Below are 8,742 nucleotides of genomic sequence, written 5' to 3' on the forward strand. Positions count from 1 at the left end.
CCCTCTTTTGTAACCACCAAAAGCCCCTGAACAGCCCTGACCTCAGAAGTTTGGGACATGGATGGGAATGTTGCAAACTATAATCCTTTTCTTTTTCTTGCTCTTTCCTGTTATACTCCCTTTGTAGATTTCATGAGAAACCTGTCTGGGAAGAATTCAAAAATACGTATTTTGAGAAACTATTAAAAAATGTTATCATATTAGAGCCTCATGGTGTGCCTGTTTTGTCTTGGGTTTGTTAATCTTCCCTGCTCCTTCACCTTTGTCTTGTCGACATTTTCTGGAGTGTTTCTCTTGTTTTCCCAACCCTTGTGTATTTTCTGACAACTTTCAGCTTCTGTTGACACTGAGGCTGCAGTCCATTTAAGATGTCTACCTGCTGTTATAGTGTTAGAAGGTCTAGCTGTGGTGTTCCCCACATCTAGCACTGGTTGATTTTTCTTTAGTTGTAAAAGTTAGTGTTCTGTTTTGAGACAAAAGCAAATAGCACACTACACAACCACAAAAGTCGGAGAGTATTTTGGACTGCAGCTTCGGGATCTCCTCTCCATGAAGAATCGCGAGGATTGACCGCTTATGTCACTCATTTCCAACTTCTCACCACAGTTTGAGATTTCCAAAGAGCTTGCCACATCTTCACCTCCAATTAACATGCTGTCTGTGGCTGTTCCAATGTTTTCCAGGTATGGTGAGATCTTGTGGCCCTTCTCTCCCATTTTTCTTTTCTGTCATATTACCACAAACACAAGCTGGTCTCCTGTTTGTCTTCTCTTCTTTCTTTGAATCCGCATTGTATGCCCTGTACATCCGGTGGAGTACTTGGCGGTTCTTGGATTATTACACATACAATCCGATCTCACGATTTAAGACAAGATCAACGATGTCTTTGTTTGTCATGGCTGGTCGCAGAATCCTGTCACTGAGTCTCTGGAGGTGAGGAATTACACAAACAGCCATCATGAGAGAACATTTTCACGACACGCTAAGATTATTTAAATGAAGATTAGCGGCTGAAAATCATCATAATGTTGTGCTTGTCTGGCACCAGCGTTTACTCATTCTGTTGTTGTGTTTGTTTTTTTCTTTGCGACTTTTTCTCCAGAATTCTTTGAATCTTTGTGTGTATTTCTGTTTTTTATACCCTTTTGGTTTTGGTTGCTACCCGTTTTCTGTATTTTCTAACTTATTTTCGCAGTTTTCTTTAATTGTATAGTAACAAGTGCCTTTTGATTACCTTTTGTGAGTTCTCTATTTTTTGTTGATTTATTATGCAATATCTTCATTTTAACTATTCTGGTTTCTTTGCAAACTTTTTTTGAGTTTTGTATGTTTTATAAGACCTTCAGGTGTTAATTGCAACACACATCCATTCAATGAAAATTAAGGAGCAAAAATGAAAGAAATCAGCAAAAAATCAGCGCACTGAAACTTTAGAATCTTTAAATGAATACTGTACAATTTTGACCTGTAAAATTTATTTAAATTTAATTTAGTTTATAAACGCACAGCTGTCCGCCATTTGTCTAATCAAGCCTGAACTTCCGTTGTACTCTACTGATGGGATGATAAACCTGAGCTTGAACAAAGCAGGGGTCAGCTTTGCTTTTCTATGATACAAATTTTCAAATTGCGCAAAATTCAACGATTTTTGTACTGCACCAATGGAAAAACTATATTTAAAAAAGAGACATTTGTCCACATATTTTTAAAATTACATTTTTAACAGTTTTGGTGTCTTTGTGACTTCAACAAGAAATAATCCACCAACAAATGATTTGTTTTTTATATGTTACTTGCCCTACGTGGTTTGCTGCAATGGCCGATAAAAAATTTTAATCTCTCGTTTTCATGCAGAATGGAGAGAAAGAAGTTTATGCTTTAATGGAAGAAGATAGAGACAAGCACTGGAGAACAGCAAGCAATATTAAAGCATCCATGAAAAAAATCTCACGTTACTCATGTCGCATTATCCACATTTCAAATTGTTCAGTTGAATGCTCTAAACATGCAAAACGCATGCTTTTATTGCTAAAATATTGTTAAATTGATCCCACCAGTAAAATGATAGTACCAGCGGAATACATTTAACAATGTTTTAGAAAAAATTAGCGCATTTTGTATGTTTTGAGCATACAACTGAGCGATTTGAAATGTGGATCATGCGACACAAGTAACACAAGTTAAAAAAATACATTTTGATTTGATATATTTCATTAATCCCTGAGAGGAAATTGTCTTTACGCCTGACCTTTGGGGGTCAGAGTGTAGGAGCAGATGGAGTTTTCCTTTAAACATTCATCACAGAGTTACACTGACCCCCACAAAATGGCAACAGCTTTGAGAGGAGTTGGAATCGGGAGATGTCAAGTTCTAAAGGTGAAAGTTATGCAAGCAGTGCTGAGAATGTGTTTCAAAAATCATAGGTAATGGTGCAGGAACATTTGATATCAACATATATATGTATGTATGTATGTGTATGTATTGTATATATATATATATATATATATATATATATATATATATATATATATATATATATATATATATATATAAAGAACAAATACCTAGTGTTCTTCTACAGTTAGAGATCTAGCAGTTGTAGAAGAGTGTTAGACTAGCACATTAAATATAGTCAGGAAACAAAACCAAAGTTGCAACTGGGAAGCTAACAATACTGTCATTGTAAATGAAATGTCAAACAAAAAATGTTAGTCAAAATTTCAGAGCCAGTAGATCAGCAACCAGGAAAACTTTTAAACCGTCACACACAAAATCTCAGATAGAAAATCACATAAATGGTGGCAGAAGTCATGACCTGTAAGGCTATGGCACCGGCATATTCTAATAACGGGACTCTCAAAATAGATGCATCCTGGAGAAAATAAAATGGTGTTGATAACCGTGCAAAATAACTGTCAACACAAAATCAGATTTCTTGTGTGGAAAAAAAAAAACTACTGTCCATACAAAAGATCCTAACAAGACATGACAAAATGGTGGAAAAACTTTAATAACAAAATCACTTCATGACAACCAGAGCCAAACCGTAAATTGTAGTCAAAAAGCAGGCCAACAATATTTGACACCAGAAATGTATAGAACAACAAGGAACGGATGCAAAGATCTTTTGGTAGTATCAAATCTTGGGCAACCAGGAAGTGCATGACGATGATGACCCCTATACCTCTGACACTGGTAATGTCACACACCACACACTTCCAGTTGACCTTATGACATAGTGACTCTCAACAAATTACCGTCAAAATGGTGGTGTTCCTCTAAGAAGAACAGTATGGTGCTGTGGGAGACCAATGCTTGTTATCAACATTGGTAACAAAACAAAAAGTGACCGTTCAATTTCTTGACTTCTAAAACCCCTGAAATTAAGTTGGAATACTTTTTTTGAGGCCTAGGAGAAACTATAACAAGTGTTCACAAGACCAGCTTGAACAGGACTTTTACCCTAAGCGTCTCCATACCCCAAAGGAGAATAGATTTGGAGACGCATCCTGCATGTGTTTGGCTCCATGCAATGACAAGGAAACCACACGCTTGTTTCTGAGGCTGAGTTTTACTGAACTTGTTAAAATTTCAAAGTCAACATAAGATACCAGTGGAGCTGGGTGAAAAGTTTTGCATAAAATTAAATCTGCTGCAAAACTTAGTGTTTTATTTCGCCGAAAGAAAAAAAAAATCACAAAATTCAGCTATTTATCTGTTGACCTGGAGAGTTTTCAAGCATTAACTCACGTTGTGTCTGCCTGTTATTTAATTTTTTTACATTTTTTTTAATTTTGTTAATTTTATTGTAATCATTCCATACAAATAGATCAATTTCTACAAAAAAAATAGGAATGAAAACAAGTCGACCCCGACCCCTGAAAGAGAGAGCATGGCCAATGGGGTAAAACTTAAGGCTTGTAAACATACCTAAATTGATGAGTTTAATAGAGCAATAGAGATAAATGGAGAAGAAAAAGAAATGTGGAGATAATTGCTTCCTCTTTGCTTTAAGAGCTTATTCTAAAATATTATTGATTAGATCCTTCCAGGTTTTGAAAAAATTCTGTACAGATCCTGTAGATCAGTGGTCCCTTACCTCTTTGACACCAAGAGACTGCTTTACTAGAAGCAAATTTTTCCAGGGACCGGTGGTTGGATTTTGGGGCAGGTTCGTAGGACAGTTTTACATTTCTATTATTATTAAGTTATAATATTGTAATAGAAATTATACAGCTTATCATAATGCAGAATCAGTGGGAGCCCTGAACTTGTTTTCCTGCAACCAGAAGATCAGTGACACGCGAAGTGTGTTGTTTATGTTCAGTCTACTCCGTAATCTCGTTTTGGTTGCTGTCACTGCAGAAAACGCTGCCTCACAAAGATAGGATGCTGGAAATGGAAGCAGCTTCATTAGTTTCTTCCATGTTAATTTTAATCTCCTCCTGTCTACAAGTTATGCTGACGATAATTTTTCTCAGCATTTCCTTGCGATAATACACTTTCAGGGTGCGAATGATGCCCAAACCCAATGGCTGAAGCACTGCTGTGCAACTGGACGAGAGGACTCCAACGCTAACATTATTTGAATGTGGAAGTATGTTGTTGGCAGCACAGTTATCAATCAGAAGCAGAATAATCCTCTTCTTCTTCTTCATGTTGTGAGGTTTCTGAACTATTTTGGGATCCCCCCACCCAACGGGAACATCACACTGAAGTGCATCCTGAAGCGTGATTGCAGCATCTGTATAAGATTGTTTGTCCATTGCCGGGGCAGGGAAACAGCAGGCTCACAGCGCGTTGTCCCGTTGACGGAGGTCCCAAGAGAGTTTAAACACCACACATTTTCTTAAATGAGTGTCGCATTAATAGGAATGTTTCTTGAAGGAGCGTCACTGAACCGCATTAAAACGGCTTTTTCACCATCTTCAAATACAGCAGTTTGCTTATGATTGCAACCCAAGATTTCTCTTCTTTTTTGCATATAACAAAGACATATACTTTGCATTTGTCATTCTAAAAGATTGCACATCACAAACATTAACATTTATCGTTTTTTAATGTCTGCCGTTTCTATAGAAGGGTGACAATGAGTTAAAATTCTGATGGATGTTTTTCAAATGTTGACGAGCAATAAGCAAAAGGTATCACTGAAAACCACAGCAAAGAAAAACAGCAAAAAAACAGTATAAGGAAAGTTCAAAGAAAACATTTTTTTATAATATTTCTGTTTGGGGATTGTTGTGCAAATGTGCACAACTGAGCTGCGACCACAGAACTAACTGCTCTGTGGATGGTTCATTCAAGCATTTCAAGGTCATTTCGTTGTAATGAAAGTATCTGCTGGTGAATGTACTTCGTAGTAATGAGATTTCTATAGACTTGTGTCATATTAGGAAACTGTCAGAAACATAAAAATACTTCGTTGTAATACTCTCTCACCTCGGTCTCGCTCCTCTCTGTGCGCCGCTGCAAAGCCCCGCCCGCCTAGCGTTCTGAAAAGTGTCCTCAGTGAAGGGGGCAGCCTTTTTGCTGTAGCCCTTCAATGAGTGAGTCTCGCAGCCTGGCTGTTAAATGGCCGCAGCCCACTCCGGGGGTTGGGGACCCTTGCTCAAACTGAGTATTTGATTTTTTTTTCAATTTCAAATAGTATAACACATCAGTTTTCCACTGACTTAAAAGAGGAGAGTTTGGGTTCTTCCAGTTTATCAGAATAAGTCTGCGTGCCAAAAGTGTAGTGAATGCAATCACAATTTGTTTGTCTTCCTCCACTTTAAACCCTCTGGAAGAACCCCAAACACAGCTGTTAATGGGTGAGGAGGATTGTGACACCAAGGCTGTCTGAAAGGTAATCAAAAACGTTTTGTCCAGAATAATGTTAATTTGGTGCAGGCCCAGAACATGTGACCCAGTGAGCCTGGGACTTGGTTGCAGCGTTCGCAGGTTGGATCATGCCCTGGAAACATTTTGGAGAGTTTTAGTCGAGACAGATGTGCTCGATATATAATTTTGAGTTGTATAATTGTATGCTTTGCGCATATGGAGCTCGAGTGAATTCTCTGCATTGCTACTTTCCACTCCTTTTCTGATATATTGATTGAGAGATCTTTTTCCCAGTGTCCTCTTGGATCTTTGAAAGGGAGGGATTGTAACATGATTTTATATATTGTAGAGATGGTGTCTAAGTCCTTGAGATTGAGCAATATTTTTTGAGGTATGGATGAGGGTGCAAGATGAGAAAAATCTGGAAGGTTCTGTTTAACAAAGTTCCTGATTTGAAGATAGTGAAAGAAACGTGTAGCTGGAATGTTAAATTTGGAATGTAATTGTTCATAGGATGCAAAGACGTTGTCTATATAAAGATCTCTAAGCAAGTTAATTCCAAATTTTTTCCAGATATTAAAAATTGTATTTGTTTGTGAGGGTTGGAAAAGGTGGTTTTCATGCAGAGGTGCCACAGACAAAGGATTCTCCATCTTAAAATGCTTCCTACATTGGTTCCATATTCTGAGTGAGTGAAGCATAATTGGGTTATAAGTATATTGGCGATAACTTGCATTTATTGGGGCACAAAACAGGGAATATAAAGAAGTACTGCAGGATTTTATTTCTATTGTTGACCAAACCTGTGTATGTTCATCTATTTGTGTCCAGGCTTTTATATGTTGTATGTTTGCTGCCCAGTAATAAAACTGAAAGTTAGGTAGAGCCATGCCACCTTCTGCCTTAGGTCTTTGTAGGGTCGCTCTTTGAATACGTGGATGTTTTGAGTTCCAAATAAATGAGGTTATGGTTGAATCTAATTGCTTAAAAAATGACTTATTGATGTATATTGGAATGTTTTGAAATAAAAAGAGAAGCTTAGGAAGGATATCCATCTTAACAACGTTAATTCTTCCAGCTAGAATGAGATGAAAGGTTGACCATCTATGCAAGTCTTGGTTAATTTTTTCCATACAGACGGCATTTAATATGTAATTAAAAATTTATAGTAGAAAAATATTACCAGAAGTAGGTGTACCCTCAACTAGGTTGCTTGGTAATGGTGGGTGTTCGGTAGCAATTACTTTCCACCTACTGGGTTTTCTTGTGACAGAAACTTTGTAATGTGCACAATAACTTGTCTTTGTGTGGTAAAATATGCAGCGTGTCAAGTAAAACCCCTAAAAGCTCTTTAGTGAGTTTTGCGTTTTACAATTCTAAAATCGTGCACAACACAGATTTTAGAATTAGTTTTATGAAACTGTATGCAAATTGACACTTAACTTTTTTATCTCCTCACTACAAAAAAAAAAAAAAGAAAGAAAGAAATCCAAACCCGTTCTTAACCAAAATTTATAAGGGTGTTCACAATTGATTATCCACTGGAGTCTTAAAGAGTAGACGTGAGGTAAACGATTAATTTGTGGATATTGTACCAGAGTACTCTGCATCCCATCAATGATTGACTGACCATGAAATGACACAACAGCATGCCGTAAAAAAGTCCAAAGTGTGTGAATATTGACAGAATAATACATTTGTATTACTCTTTGTTTTTTATCAGTATGCTGCTGCTAGAGTATGTGAATTTCCCCTTCGGATTAATAAAGTATCTCTCTATCTATCTATCTATCTATCTATCTATCATATATCTATCTATCTATCTATCTATCTATCTATCTATCTATCTATCTATCTATCTATCTATCTATCTATCTATCTATCTATCTGTCTATCTGCTGACGGCTTATAAACCATAAAATGTTAAATCTTTTTTTCTTCTATTTTTTTTTTCCATTTTATTAGAAGAAAATGACATTCCATACAACAAGTTGAATTTAGCATCAGCTTCTGATTTCATTTAGGGTGTGTCGCTCCACTTGTTTGGTCAGCCAGCTTGCGGCCATCCCACGGGGACAGACTTGAATAATACAGTCTTCCCGTTTTGTTTTTTTTTTGATTTGCGGTTTGGCATTTTAATTCGGGATTGTTAAAAGTCAAAATGCCTCCTTTGGGTTGGATAGTCGCACCCTTTTGAAAGTTACTCCAGTCATTTTTTTTTTCCTTTTTTTTGACATTGTTATCACTGTGTTGTGTTTGCTCTGCCCCTTAATCCGTGTTGACTCTCAGTTACAATCGTTCTTATCATCTGCGTAAATGTAAATAATTCAGTCTGACGATCTCCAACTTTCCGTCATTCAGCGGCTGTCTTACGGTTGTGTAAGTTGATTCCGTTAAAGTGACACTTGAGTAAATATAAATTAATTCGTCAAAGTTAAGCTGACAAGAAGAGCCTTGAGAAGGGGCGCGGGACGGGGCAGAAGGTGACAGTTTTTTGTGCGCCTTTCATGCCATTAAATACACAGGTGAGCATTTCAGGTCAGTTTTTTTTAGCAGTTTTGCCCACTGTTTTCAAAGGGGGGCTTTGTTTGAAAAGAGGGGTAGCCAGATTTAGGAATGAATCAATGCTGGGCAACCTGCTTATTCCAATACATCTCTTTGATAAGAAAATAATTTTGAGGCATTGGTTGTCATAATGAATGCTGTATTTGGCCACAGTGACACTTTATAATTCGGTCTCCACACTAAAAGGACAGCAGGCAGCCCACCCCAAATCTGGCCCCACAAGAGCACTGGATTCTATTGGATTGGATCGGCAGTGGCTCGGTGTTCCACCCTCACGGCGTCAGGATTATCATAAGTCCAGACGACTGCGGAAATTTTTACTTGCCTGGCCCGCGACTCCACGGTCAGCGAGTT

This window comes from Polypterus senegalus, chromosome 12, assembly GCF_016835505.1.
Source record: "Polypterus senegalus isolate Bchr_013 chromosome 12, ASM1683550v1, whole genome shotgun sequence".
Classification (NCBI taxonomy): domain Eukaryota; kingdom Metazoa; phylum Chordata; class Cladistia; order Polypteriformes; family Polypteridae; genus Polypterus; species Polypterus senegalus.